The sequence below is a fragment of the Aedes aegypti genome, chromosome 3, assembly GCF_002204515.2.
Source record: "Aedes aegypti strain LVP_AGWG chromosome 3, AaegL5.0 Primary Assembly, whole genome shotgun sequence".
NCBI classification, from domain to species: domain Eukaryota; kingdom Metazoa; phylum Arthropoda; class Insecta; order Diptera; family Culicidae; genus Aedes; species Aedes aegypti.
Window position 1 is genome coordinate 393,082,138 of NC_035109.1, and position 13,237 is coordinate 393,095,374.

Sequence of the window (13,237 nt, forward strand, 5' to 3'; positions counted from 1 at the left end):
AAACTTTCCCTTCGAGACGTTTTGGAAATAAAATATATCACACATATCGTAATTTATTTTTGATATTGTCGACGTCCATTTAATTCCAAGAAGGCAAAATCGTGTCGTGATTTCTCACCAGCTCCTACCGCACCGACTGATTGCAAACGGAAGCTAATTTTTGGTCATCAAAGTCACTGATTTCTTTCGAACAGTTTCCTCCCGAAAGTCAAACTGTCCTCATATTAGCTGTAAGAGTCCAGCCCATTTTTTGACGAAGCCAAGCACGTGGCGATAGTAAAAAATACATCGCAGGGTAACCACCCTCCATAGATCTATTTTTTTCCGCACGTCAATGATTGCTTTTATGTTCTAATTTTGATAGCACAAAAATCCGAACGCACTAAGCAGGATTCGGCAGAAAAGTCATTATTACATTTTTCATATGAGGATTGATGGGGAACATTTTTTAGCGTTCCTAGGACTCGTGGCGCAATTTTATTTAATGGACCAAACGCATGCCACGCGAGTCGATTGAAAATTGATCGCAACAAGAGAGGAAAAAACCACGCCGTTGTTTCATACAGTGCACTGGATATAAGGGATTATGGTTGACTGCAGTGTATATTTTTTGTATTCTTGCAGCTCTGTGGGAAAAGTGCGGAAACATCAGTGGTTGACTTCCCTCAACCACTTGGGTTGATTTTTTTGTTCCTGTTATGGAGAAAAATGATGAGAATCCCAGTTGCTGATATTAAAATTTAACGTTCAATTAAATGGGGGCGTAACGCGGGATGCACACAGAGCCGGAAATTGGAATTCTTTGTATCCTTTATCAAGTTTATGATATGAAGGATGCTACTAAAAAGGAGGGTTGATTTGTATGAGTTTTGGTGCCATGGAACTCGAAACGTTTTGAGCTCTGAGTTACATACTTTGAGTTTAATGTACAGTAATAGGCGATAAACTTATTAAATAAAGTTAAAATTTCAAATAGGGGGATCTGTAGCCTTGAGGTTACGCTTTCGCTTCATAAGCGGAAGGTCATGGGTTCGATTCCCAGCCCCTCCACAAAAAAAAAAACCCGTCCAGCCACCAGAAGACGCCTCACGGAGGACCGTGCTTTGGGGAGCTCATCCATCCTCCGTGCCGTCAGTATCAGATGGTGACTAAGAGAAACTGACCCTCTTCGCAGGCAGCTAGCCTCACTAACAACAGAGCTCTCTCCTACCTGCTCGGTGAGAGAGTAAAAAGAGTAGGAGAGAGTGAAAAGATGTAAATATAAATAAGGTAAAAATAGATCTGTATCGGTAAAGAAGAAGCTACAGATCAGCTGATTCCGGCACAGTACACTGAAAATAATCCACACGTTCGATCCATATTCTTTTCAACGTGGATCTGTCATGTCAAATAGCAAGGTGAATTAACGTGTAAAACTTGTAATTATGTTAAAGTTTGACTTTGGTTCGCTAGCAAAGCTATTTACATATAATTTTAACGTGTTTCACAATGATAATATCAATCACTAGTAGAACTAGTTTACCTAACATGACAAGGACTAACATTTGCCATCCACGCGTGACATGTTAATGAACATGTTAATTTTTGAGAAATCGTGCGCATCAGGGTGCCTGGTGCCTGGTGCCTGGTATCAGGAAATCAAGATATCGCTAATTAATTCTACAGCAAGTTTTTCGAAAATTTGTAAATTAACGTGTTTTACTTTTGAATTTCGATTGCCGATAGCGACTGGTTTTATACTATCGATTGATGTGTTTTACAATTAGTGAAAATTCACGTGTGAAACACATTGATCGAGCTTGTAGAATGTTTTCAGTGTAGTGGCCACAAGCACAGAGTGCCTTAAAAAAAAATCAAATCGAAAAGATACTGCCCATAAAAGCATAACTGTCCCATATGCATTTTCGAACCAACACCTTTTTACATCGCAAAATTCATGTTTCAACATAAACTTTACGGCGTATATAAAAATTTACACACTTTGTTTGAAAATGTTGTGAAAAATATGAAGTTGGTGCAGTCCCATATTGAAAAATAAAGGCATAACAGTCTTCATATGATTTTCCAATCCAAATAGCAAGTGAAAAACGTGAAATATGTTCAAGTTTACATTTTTTACTAATCAATAGAAGTAAAATGAGTTATCTGTGCGGTGACGCCAAATGAATATGACATGCAGAAATGTACTAGAAAACTAGGAAAATTTGTATGAGAAGACAAACTTCAAACTTTGAGCGCTATTTTCTCAATGCCTACTAATTCCATATGGGATAGTTATGCTTTCATGGGCAGTATACAGGGGATAGGCAAAATGATTGAGATAGGCAAAATTTTGCCCAAATTCAAATGCTTATAACTTTATGAAAAATTGATGAAATTGGATGCATCTGGAAGCAGTCGACGGCAATTTTGGTCCAGTTTTAGGAACTTCCTTGGCCATGCATATTGGCCACTGGACACCGGAGATGTTCCGGATTTTCTGAGGTCATGTCCAAATGTCATTTTTTCTGGCGCTTCTATTTTTGTGCGGTGTCAAGTTAGATAGATGTTTGCAATTTTCCTAGAAACTAGAACTAATAGGAAGTTGAATGCCACTGGACGCATTAAGACTGGTTGGAAATCTTCAGAAATATGACCATTTCCGTAAAACTGGTTCCGGAAAGCATGGTCAGTCATGTTTGTATTTCAAATCATGTAAATATTATCCGAAGCTATATCCAAGCGGACAGCAACCTTAAAAATGATGTTTCCTGCAGCGTATTCAGAACCATTAGATGCACAGACCACTCTATAGAAGGTTCCAGGTACCCCGGGGGAAGTGGTCAATTAGGAACATATCCAGAACCATATCAATATGGGCATCAAACTTCATGATTTTCAAAGGTTATGCTTTCCGAAGCATTTCCAGCATCACCGGCTGCCATGACCACTTTATAGTAGGTTCCAGGTGCCCCGGGATGTGGCCAATTCAAAACATGCCCGAAAACACATCAATATGGGTATAAACATCAAGATTTTTGAAGGTGATGCTAATAGAAGTATTTACAGCGCAACTTATTTATACGACCACTGTATAGTAGGTTCCATGGGCCCTGGGGGATGAGGTCATGTTTCGAATTGGCCACATCTCTAGGAGCCCCTGGAATCTACTATAGAGTGGTTATTACATCATGTGGTTCTGAAAATGATCGCCATTTTCCAAGTCCCATGGATCTTACTGTTTATGGTAGAATGTGATTCTAAACAGATGAACGGACATGTTCCGAATCGGCCACATTCTCCGGGGCACCTGTAACCTACTATAAAGTGGTCATGGCAGCCGGTGATGCTGGAAATGCTTCGGAAAGCATAAACTTTAAAAATCATGAAGTTTGATGCCCATATTGATATGGTTCCGGAGATGTTCCTAATTGACCACTTCCCCCAGGGTACTTGGAACCTTCTATAGTGTAGTCTGTGCATCTAATGGTTCTGAATATGCTGCAGGAATCATCATTTTTAAGGTTAGTGTCCGCTTGGATATAGCTCCGTATAATATTAACAGGATTGGAAATACAAACATGACTGATCATGCTTTCAAGAACCAGTTTTACGGTAATGGTCATATTTCTGAAGATTTCCAACCAATCTTAATGCGTCCGGTGGCATTCAACTTCCTATTAGTTCTAGTTTCTAGGAAAATTGCAAACATCTATCGAACTTTACACCGCACAAAAATAGAAGCGACAGAAAAAATGACATTTGGACATGACCTCAGAAAATCCGGAACATCTCCGGTGTCCAGTGGCCAATATGCATGGCCAAGGAAGTTCCTAAAACTGGACCAAATTTGCCGTCGACTGCTTCCAGATGCATCCAATTTCATCCATTTTTCATAAAGTTATAAGCATTTGAATTTGGGCAAAATTTTGCCTATCTCAATCATTTTGCCTATCCCCTGTAATAGATATTACAACGTCCTACATTATGGGGGCAATTGAAGAAGTTTGTACTCTGCGGTTTGTGAAGACTATAAAAGGTACCGAATCTATGACATTTGGTCGAAAGACATTTGGTCGAATGACATTTAGTCGAATGACGTTTGGTCGAAAGTACATTTGGTCAAATGGACATTTCGTCGAATGGACATTTGGTCGAAAAGGTTTAGTTGCAACAGAAAGCATATGATATTTGGTCGAACCGACATTTCGTGGAAAGGTAAGTGGTCGAATCTTAACCGTATGGAAACAGAGTTTTGCGTTTAGTCTGATTATAGTCGAGAGTAGCATTTTGTCGCTAATACAAGAGAGATTGAATAATTGAAAAAGTATCAGCCATTTTACTAACAATTTCTGAACGATTAGCAAAATTTTGATTTTTGATTTGATGGACGCTCTCTCAACATATTGATCAACCTCTCGCGTTTTTGATGTTTCATGCTGCTTTTTCGTTCAGGCTTGTTCTGCAATTCGAGATAAGTTGATCTTAAATGGAAGCAAGCCATTTTTTGTCGTCTGCTCAGTAAGCTCGTCTTCCTTTACCCGATTCATAGAATGAGCACAATTTTCATTTTTAATAATTCAAAGCTTCTACTGCAAACTATGTTATTCATCCGAGGTCATCAAAGCCATATATTTGCTTGAGGAATTTTATTAAACTGGAAGTAACATTAAGCCAATTGGTCATAAATGTTTTCCTTAAAGCAACTTTTTCCTGCCGTTTTAATTATGATCTTCACATTCAAAAATCTTACCCACTTCCGTAAGCGGAAAGACCCGGAATTCAAAGAAAGATCCCAAGCACTCTCTCCAAATTCTTCCATCAGATGAAGATCAGCAGTTCAATACAAAGAACGATGACATTTCAAAAGAGTAATAAATAATGCAAGCCTTCACAGCGTTGAGTAATAAAATAAAAACTTGAGCATTTTTTTCAAAGAATGATGATAATTTCAAAGAATAATAAATTCACTAGAGCTAAATATTTCAGTCAATGTATAAAACAACTATTTCCGAAAATTCCATTTTATCAAAAGATGTATGGAATTTGAGAATAAGACGACATACAATGTCCCATTTTTATTCAACAACAGGTAATGATTCAGATTACTTAAAATAATACATTATCTCACCAACTTTGCAAAACTTAGAAAACAATAATTAATTTCACCGAGTGATAATAAACCATTTAAAAATAAGCTTTCAACCAAATTTCCGTTCAACTAAACGTCATTCCAGCAAAAAGCAATTCGACCAAATGTCCTTTCGACCAAATGTACTTTCGACCAAATGTACTTTCGACCAAATGTCATTCGACCAAACGTCATTCGACCAAATGTCATTTGACGAAATGTCCTAAAGCCAAAGGTACCACATGGTGGATTTCCGATCTGATTAGACTCAGGAAGGAGTCGTTCAAGTCGGTTCACATTGCTGACAAGAAGGTTCTCCGATCTGCTGAACAATCCGGCTAAAAAGCCTTTGTACAAAAGTTTCCAGTTTGAGTTTGAGCACTACACACAGTCACTGCACTACACACTTAAAATAAATCACAGTATCCTGTGAAATAAATCACCGAAATTGAACTGTAAACAGTAAAAATACAGATTTTCCTGTGAAATCTACTATTCTACCGACAAAATCCGTGGAATTAGCTATTTTACCGGAGAAAATCGGTGAAATCTACTATTTTACCGGAAAAAATCCGTGAAACAAACCATTTTACTGTAACCCTGTGAAATACTAACGAACAGTTCGGTAAAAGCATTATTTTCACCGAACTTCTGTTAAATCGTGTGACATCTCACCACTTGCAAGCAGTGTAAGCTGGCTTAGTGGTAGCAAGCCTGCTTCCTGATCGGCAGGTCGGGAGTTCGATTCCCGGTTGAACCATTTTCTTGTTTTTCTTTATGATTGTGTTCAACGATTTTACAGATTGTTCAGCTGTTGAGATGTCTCTTTAATAAAAGATAATAATAATAAATGTTTTTCAACACGCCAATCTGTCATGACACGGCCTACTTTCCTGCACTAAAGTATGCAGTGCGGCAATAGTCATTACACATCTGAAATCAGTGCTGTAATGATTTATTACGCAACGCTTTCTCATCACGCAACTGTTTTGAGTTGCGTAATGAATCATTACACAACAATATTTCAGAAATTGTAAAATAATGGTGATGCATTCCGATATATTTTCTGATACCTTCAAGTAGTCTACGAAATTACAAAAAATGTTGTACGCAGGTCGTAACAGAAATCAATTTTTATAGCACTTGTCGTAATAAATTTACGACTCGTGCTCTAATAATCATTATTCTGCAACTTGTTCCGTAAACTACACTGAGGCAAAAATACTTAGGTTTTCCATAAATCAAGACTTATGAACCAGCCAAATTATGGTTTCATTGCACGCTTAAACATTTCGAAAATGGGATCATAAGTTTCATAAGTGAGAGCTTTGAATTCCTTATCAACAATTACTTGAAATATTTATCATAGCAATCGCTAGAAGAACTACTCCGCTTTCGATGTTGGCTACAAGTTAATCGGAAATAGATCACATGTTTGCAAAACATGTCAATCTTTGTGCACGCCTGATATAAAAGGCGAACAACATAATCGATTGATAATACAATTTGAGTTAATGCTATTGCGTTTATTACCGAATTTCATTGATTGACTTATGAAATTCATTATTGAAATTCTTCATCAAAATCATAAGTAAATCTTACAAATTTCAACAATAATCGTTGTGGCGCCAAATCATAATTATTCCTTAAGAAATTATTAAGTTTTTTTGCCTCAGTGTACTATTACAGTGTTCAGAGGAGAAGACTATTGGTTATTATTAAATAAAAAAATTTTAGCACTATAACGGATGCTAATGAAAAGGAGTACCGATTTATGATTTTTAATGCCTTGTAGCTCGTAACGGTTTGAAATACGAGTTATATACTTTGAGCTTAATGTATACAGTCACTTTCAAGTAATGAAAACAGACCGATAAACTTTCTAGTAAATTTCAAATCGTATTTCGTTTCTCATTTCTGTTCGCTGCATTGCTCAAACTGTTAACTCTTTGGTTCGCTAACAGGTTAACAAGAACCAAACGATTGCATTTTTCATTTGGGCGGAAAATTTCCTTTCCCATCCGGACTCCCACGAACAGCATCGAAAACTTGTGCTTGTTTGCCCATTCTTTTCCACTTTTATTAGCCATTGATGTCTGATTCGGAATTAAATTTCCCGGCAAATAGTTCGGAGTGACCAAACAAGCGGAGCGAACGCAACAAGAAACTTTTTTTTTCCTACTTGCTCGTCTACGCGAAAGCTCTCGGTTTCCAATTTGGCGAAGGCGAAATCCTTGTTCTCCCAAGCTGAGGTATAGGGTAGGTGTACCAGTTATGGCCATAGTGGTTCCCTATTTCGCCATACGTGATAACTTGAATGTCTCAATATTTTGAAAAGTTTTTTTGTGTTCTAGCAGTAAGATATAGGATATATCTTGATGTTGAAACATTCGAAAAGATTAAAAATTTGAATGTTATCCGAATTTTGCATATGGCCAAATAGGGAACCACTATGGCCATAACTGGTACACTTTCCCTATCTGCAGTTGCGTGGACCATAGTTTTCCGCTTAACAGTGGCGGACAAAACTCAAAAATTGACCAAATTGGCTGAGTATTTGTCCGTTTTCAAATTTTGGTATGATGATTTCATTTCCTAAACTTGAAAAATTCACAACGTCTCAATTTCCATTCAACTGAGTTGAAATATTTGACTACTTTGTAGTTGAAGTATTAAAACACAAGAAAATAATTGAGATTTATAATCTTTGACATTAATCTTTGAGGTTTTGTCTGACTTCCCGCCACTGTGCGCTCCGTAGAAGTTTCACCAACGACGGGAGGAATGCAAAACTTTTCCTTTTAAAAGAAATCAAATAACAAGTTTAGTGTTTCCCTCTGTTGCCGTGAGCTGTCTGTCGATCGGAGGAGTCGGGTTCGGTTCTATTAGTTCACTTATCTTGCTTTGATTGTGCGCTATTTTTTCCTGCTCTCCTAGCCCACAGTATCAGATCGTTCGTTAGTTAAGCCAAAGGAAAGAGGTGAGACTCCGTTTGTGAAGAATGAAGCTGTAGTTCTGGGGTCATACATCTTAGGAATTAAGTGGGTACGGGTAGTGTACTCTTCTGCGAAGTCCGAAGAACAAAAGCGAAACAGCAAAAGCAAAAGTTTTATAGCTCGCTCTGGTCGGAAAACTGAAACTGAGTCGTGCAATTAAAAGAAAATTAAATTTATTTGTAGTTTTATTTTGGGAGGTAATTTCGACTGTGGTTTGGTAGGTTCTGTCGAAGGAGGGTTACTCTTCCGGGAAGTGAGAGAATGATTTATTTTTGTAGGGTTTGAAAAAGATTCATAGTTGTACCTGTGTCTGGACAAATGTCTCCATAGATGATTGACTATGTGTTTTCCTCGGAAGATTCTTAGAGGCTAAGTACAATTTGTTATGAATTTCTTCAAGATGCTGACAAATATCTTAAAATGGCTTATTTTGTATGCCTCATTGTATCCAACAAGATCATGTCAGATTTTTTTTATATTAATTTCATCCAAAATTTGTGAAGAAATCCGTTCTAATTCATTAAAATATATTCTGCTTTCTGGTAATAATCTTGCCAAGGAGAAGAAGGATTTGACAAATGATCACGAAAAACCAACAACAGCAAAAGATTTAGGGAAGTTTGTAGCACCGAAATATGGTTATATAAAACTGAGATTCTTGTATGTTTGAAAATAAATACACTTTGTTACTATCAACGATTGAAGTGTCTTGCTTTCAAATTTCCCAAGAATTCGTTTAAGGATGATGATCTCGATATTTTGAAGAATTTTCACTCTTGATCATATTTGTCGCGAAAAGCTTAGCTGTAGTTGATTCTGTTATGAAACTATAAATGGGTCTCAATCAGCTATCCATATGAAAGCAAGCGGAAAATAAGTTAAGATATTACACTGAGGCAAAAAAACTTAATAATTTCTTAAGGAATAATTATGATTTGGCGCCACAACGATTATTGTTGAAATTTGTAAGTTTTACTTATGATTTTGGTGAAGAATTTCAGTAATGAATTTCATAAGTCAATCAATGAAATTCGGTAATAAACGCTATGGTATTAACACAAATCGTATTATCAATCGATAATGTTGCTCGCCTTTTATTTCAGGCGTGCACCAAAATTGACATGTTTTGATAACATAACATAATCTGATTTCGATTAACTTGTAGCCAACATCGAAAGCGGAGTAGTTCTTCTAGCGATTGCTATGATAATTATTTCAAGTAATTGTTGTTAAAGAATTCAAAGCTCTCACTTATGAAACTTATGATCCCATTTTCGAAATGTTTAAGCGTGCAATGAAACCATAATTTGGCTGGTTTATAAGTCTTGATTTATGGAAAACCTAAGTATTTTTGCCTCAGTGTAGGCTCATTTCGTTATAAGACTTTTAATCGGTGTACGCCATTTGACCGAATGCCATCTGGCCGAAAGGGTCGTTTGACAGAATGACATTTGGCCGAATTACAAACAAGAAATCAATCAGATTGCTACAACGCTTATGTATACATAGGATTCAAAAGTGCGGTTCAATGGCAGATCAACAATTTAGCTTGTAGATTTTAATGATTGTAGACAAGATTCAAGAGAAAGACAAAATCGACTTGTTAATTTAGGACGAAGCTGTGGATTCCGCACATCTTATTGAGAGGTTTAAGCTTAGAGCTGGGTCGGTTTTTTGGTTTAACAACAGTGAGATAGAGTTGATTTCTAATGATTTTAAAAGGATTATTACTAGTTATTTGTATCTCATTGATGAATTGTCCTTAAGCCATCCTATATGAGATGTAGCTCATATAGAATGGCTTGAACTCATTGGTAATATACTTTCTCTAGTTTACAGATCCTGTTTTTTTTAGGCAAAACTGCATTCGGCCAAATGGCCAAATGACCCGGAGACGTGATTGTTATAGGCTGGCTTTTTTCTTCTGATATTGCGATTGGAGTTAATTAAAAAGGACACAATTGCTAACGCTGTCATAATGCACTTCTTTATCTATTGTACTATTCTTTCCATTGTAAATAATGGCACGAGTTCATTCCAGCATAAAAACAGCGGAAATTAGTCTTCTGATTTCCTGGAGCTAGTGCAGTGTGATGCTAACCATAGAATGGCGCTCATTTCATCAGAGTCGTCATCGTCACAAACAAAAGGAAGTGCGCGTTTGAGCGAAAGATATAAAATTCTATCTCAGTTTCAAATGGACAGCCATTGTGTTTTGTTCGCTGGAGCGGCAATTTTCCCTGGGAAAACCGTTTTTTCCTCCCGGTGCTGTGGCTGCGCGTGACTGGCGACCGCTTCGAGTCGGATTTTCACTTTGTGGCTCTTCCGGTAGGCAGCAGCTTTGCTGATTTGTTCGCACTTCGGACGGCAAAAACTAGGACTGTCAGCCAACATTAAATCTTTCCGCTTGTGGTGCTATTCATTCCTGCCTGTCATATAATGCGGAACAAGGAACCGGAAACAAGAGCGAGATGGATCTTATTGTGTGGCGAATTGACGAAACGCGTGTTTTGTTTCTCGTAAAACCAAGACGTTTGGATGAGTTTTGATCTTTATTCATAAGAAACTAACAACTGTTTCTTTTCTTTGACAGCTGGCAAGTGAAAAGAATCGGAGAAAATCCGCATAGCAGAACCTTAACAGTAGCATATAGCAGGAATCTTATTATACGGAGAAAGAACATCTAAACTACTTGCAATCTAATATACAGCCAAACCTCTTTTTACGCCTCTAACTGGGGGAGCGCAAAAAGAATCGGAGCGCAAAAGGAAGGAGCGTATGTTGAAATTCGGAGCGTAAAAAGAGAGAGTGTAAGTTGGAATTTTGAGCGTAAAAAGAATTAGAGGCGTAATAAAGCTTTTTGTTTTTTCTCGAGAAGTTTTGTGAAAAGGTGGGGTTTATCCGTTGTACTTCTCAAGGGTATCAATAGGGATGACGTAAACCATAGTCGACTTCCGGTTTGTGAAACTCACTTCATACCCACTAAATATGGGTATTTTTGGAACGGGACCGATGGGTAGATGACGAAAATCGATGGCCGATATAATTTTGAATCCAAGATGGCGACTTCCGGTTTGGGAAAATCACTTGAAACCAACTGAAAACCTAAGAAGTCGCCAACTTGGATTTCAAAATGGCGTAGGACATCGATTTCCGCCATCTGTGCATCGGTCACGTACCTAACATACCCATATATAATGGGTTTCAAGTGATTTTCCCAAACCGGAAGTCGCCATCTTGAATTCAAAATGGCGTCGGACATCGATTTCCATCATATACCCATCGGTCCCGTTACAAAAATACGCTACTAAATTGGTTCTCGTGGGTCATTATCAGGCAGGAGCGTGAATGGAATTTTTGGAGCGTAAAAAGAGGGAGCGTTATTTGGAATTTCGAGCGTAAAAAGAAGGAGCGTAAGTTGGAATTTGGAGCGTAAATGAAGGCTGTACAGTATTGGACATATAAAATGCACCAAAGCCGATTTCCCATACAAAATGGTCAACTTTAGAGGGCAATATCGTCGCCGTTTTTCAACCAATTCTTTTCATTTTTGCTTTGACGAACTACAAATCATCTCAATTAATAACTATTGAAAAAGTTGTGCAAATACTATTGATTCAAAAGTTGCAGATAGGTTGAATGTTAACATAAAAAAATACACCAATACAAAAAATGATGTAGCAGACAAACTATACGACGTATCATTTTGCTATCTTCAGCGCATTTGGTCCTCATCACTCAACGAACAAATGCGCTGAAGACACCAAGATGATTCGACCCGAAGTTATTTTGCTACATCGCTTTGCATCTTGGTGCATTTTTTATGTCAAAATTCAACCTATCTGTAACTTTTGAATCAATAGTATTTGCACACATTTTTCAATAGTGATCAATAATTGAGATAAATTGTAGTTAGGCAAAGAAAAATGAAAAGAATCGGTTGAAAAACGGCGGAGATATAGCCCTCTGAAGTTGATCATTTTTTATGGGAAAACGGAGCATTTTATATGTCCGACGAGACAGTTGGGAAGAGTCAACGTTGCCGAAGACGTCGACAGCCTGTGGGACCCTATCCACGAAGCTGTGACAACAACGGCGCGGGAAGTGATCGAACCAGTCGTTTCGTCTTCGTCGTTGACCAGTGCCAGAGGGTGACAGACATGAAGAATGTAGCCAGAAGCCGTATGCTTGTGGTCGGTACCCGACAGAACAGAGAGCGGTACAGGGCAGCGAGAGCCGAAGAAAAGCGAATCCACCGCAGAAAGAAAAGGCTGCACGAAGAAAATGTGGTAGCTGACGCTCAAGAAAGCATGAACCGGAATGATATGCGGAGATTCTAAGCAACGGTCAATGGTGCGCGGCACAATACCGTATCAGTGCCCGCCAAGTGCAATGATCGAGAAGGGAATTTTGCTGACCGATAAAACGGCGGTGGCTGCCAGGTGGAAGGAGCACTTTCAGCAATTGTTGAACGGTGAGAATAGAAATGTAGCGAGGAACAGGATGAACATAGAAGATGACGATCAAACTGTGGACCACCGACCATAGGAGAGGTTAAAAAGGCTATCAGCGAGCTGAAGAACTGTAAGGCTGCTGGAGGGAGGAGATCCCGGTCGAGTTTCTTAAGCACGGAAGCGAGCAGCTTTACCAGTCGATCCATCGAGTACTTCTGAATGTACGGAAGGACGAAGAATTGCCCACCGGCTGGTTGGATGGCCTCATCCACTCTATCTACAAGAAAGGGCACAGACTGGAGTGTGCCAATTACAGAGGAATTACCCTGCAGAATTCGGCGTACAAAATTCTGTTGCGCATCCTGTTTAAGGCCCAAGTAAAAATGATGCAAAAGTCAAAACTGAAAAAGCAGTTTTCTCTCTTTAAATAGACAAATCTAAGAAAATAAAAACATCAGGCTTTTTTTTTGCCAAATAAAAAGGCTGTGTGTTTTTATTTTTATCAATTTGTTGTTTTAAAAGGAGAAAACTGCTTTTTCAGTTCTGACTTTTTTGCCATTTTCTCTTGCACCTTAACAGACCGCTCGAGGAGTCCTTCGTCGGCGAATACCAAGCTGGTTTTCGTGAGGGCCGTTCGACAACGGACCAGATGTTTAGCTTGCGAATGATCCTAGACA

General features: G+C 38.3%; 1 long non-coding RNA gene across 1 annotated transcript; it reads left to right on the forward strand.

Annotated features, from left to right (window-relative positions):
* The first annotated feature begins 10,277 nt into the window (after positions 1–10,277).
* Positions 10,278–10,805, forward strand: LOC110679656. The gene is made up of 2 exons (XR_002502686.1): positions 10,278–10,638; positions 10,700–10,805. It is a non-coding gene; the product is annotated as an uncharacterized LOC110679656 (long non-coding RNA).
* Positions 10,806–13,237: the final 2,432 nt, after the last annotated feature.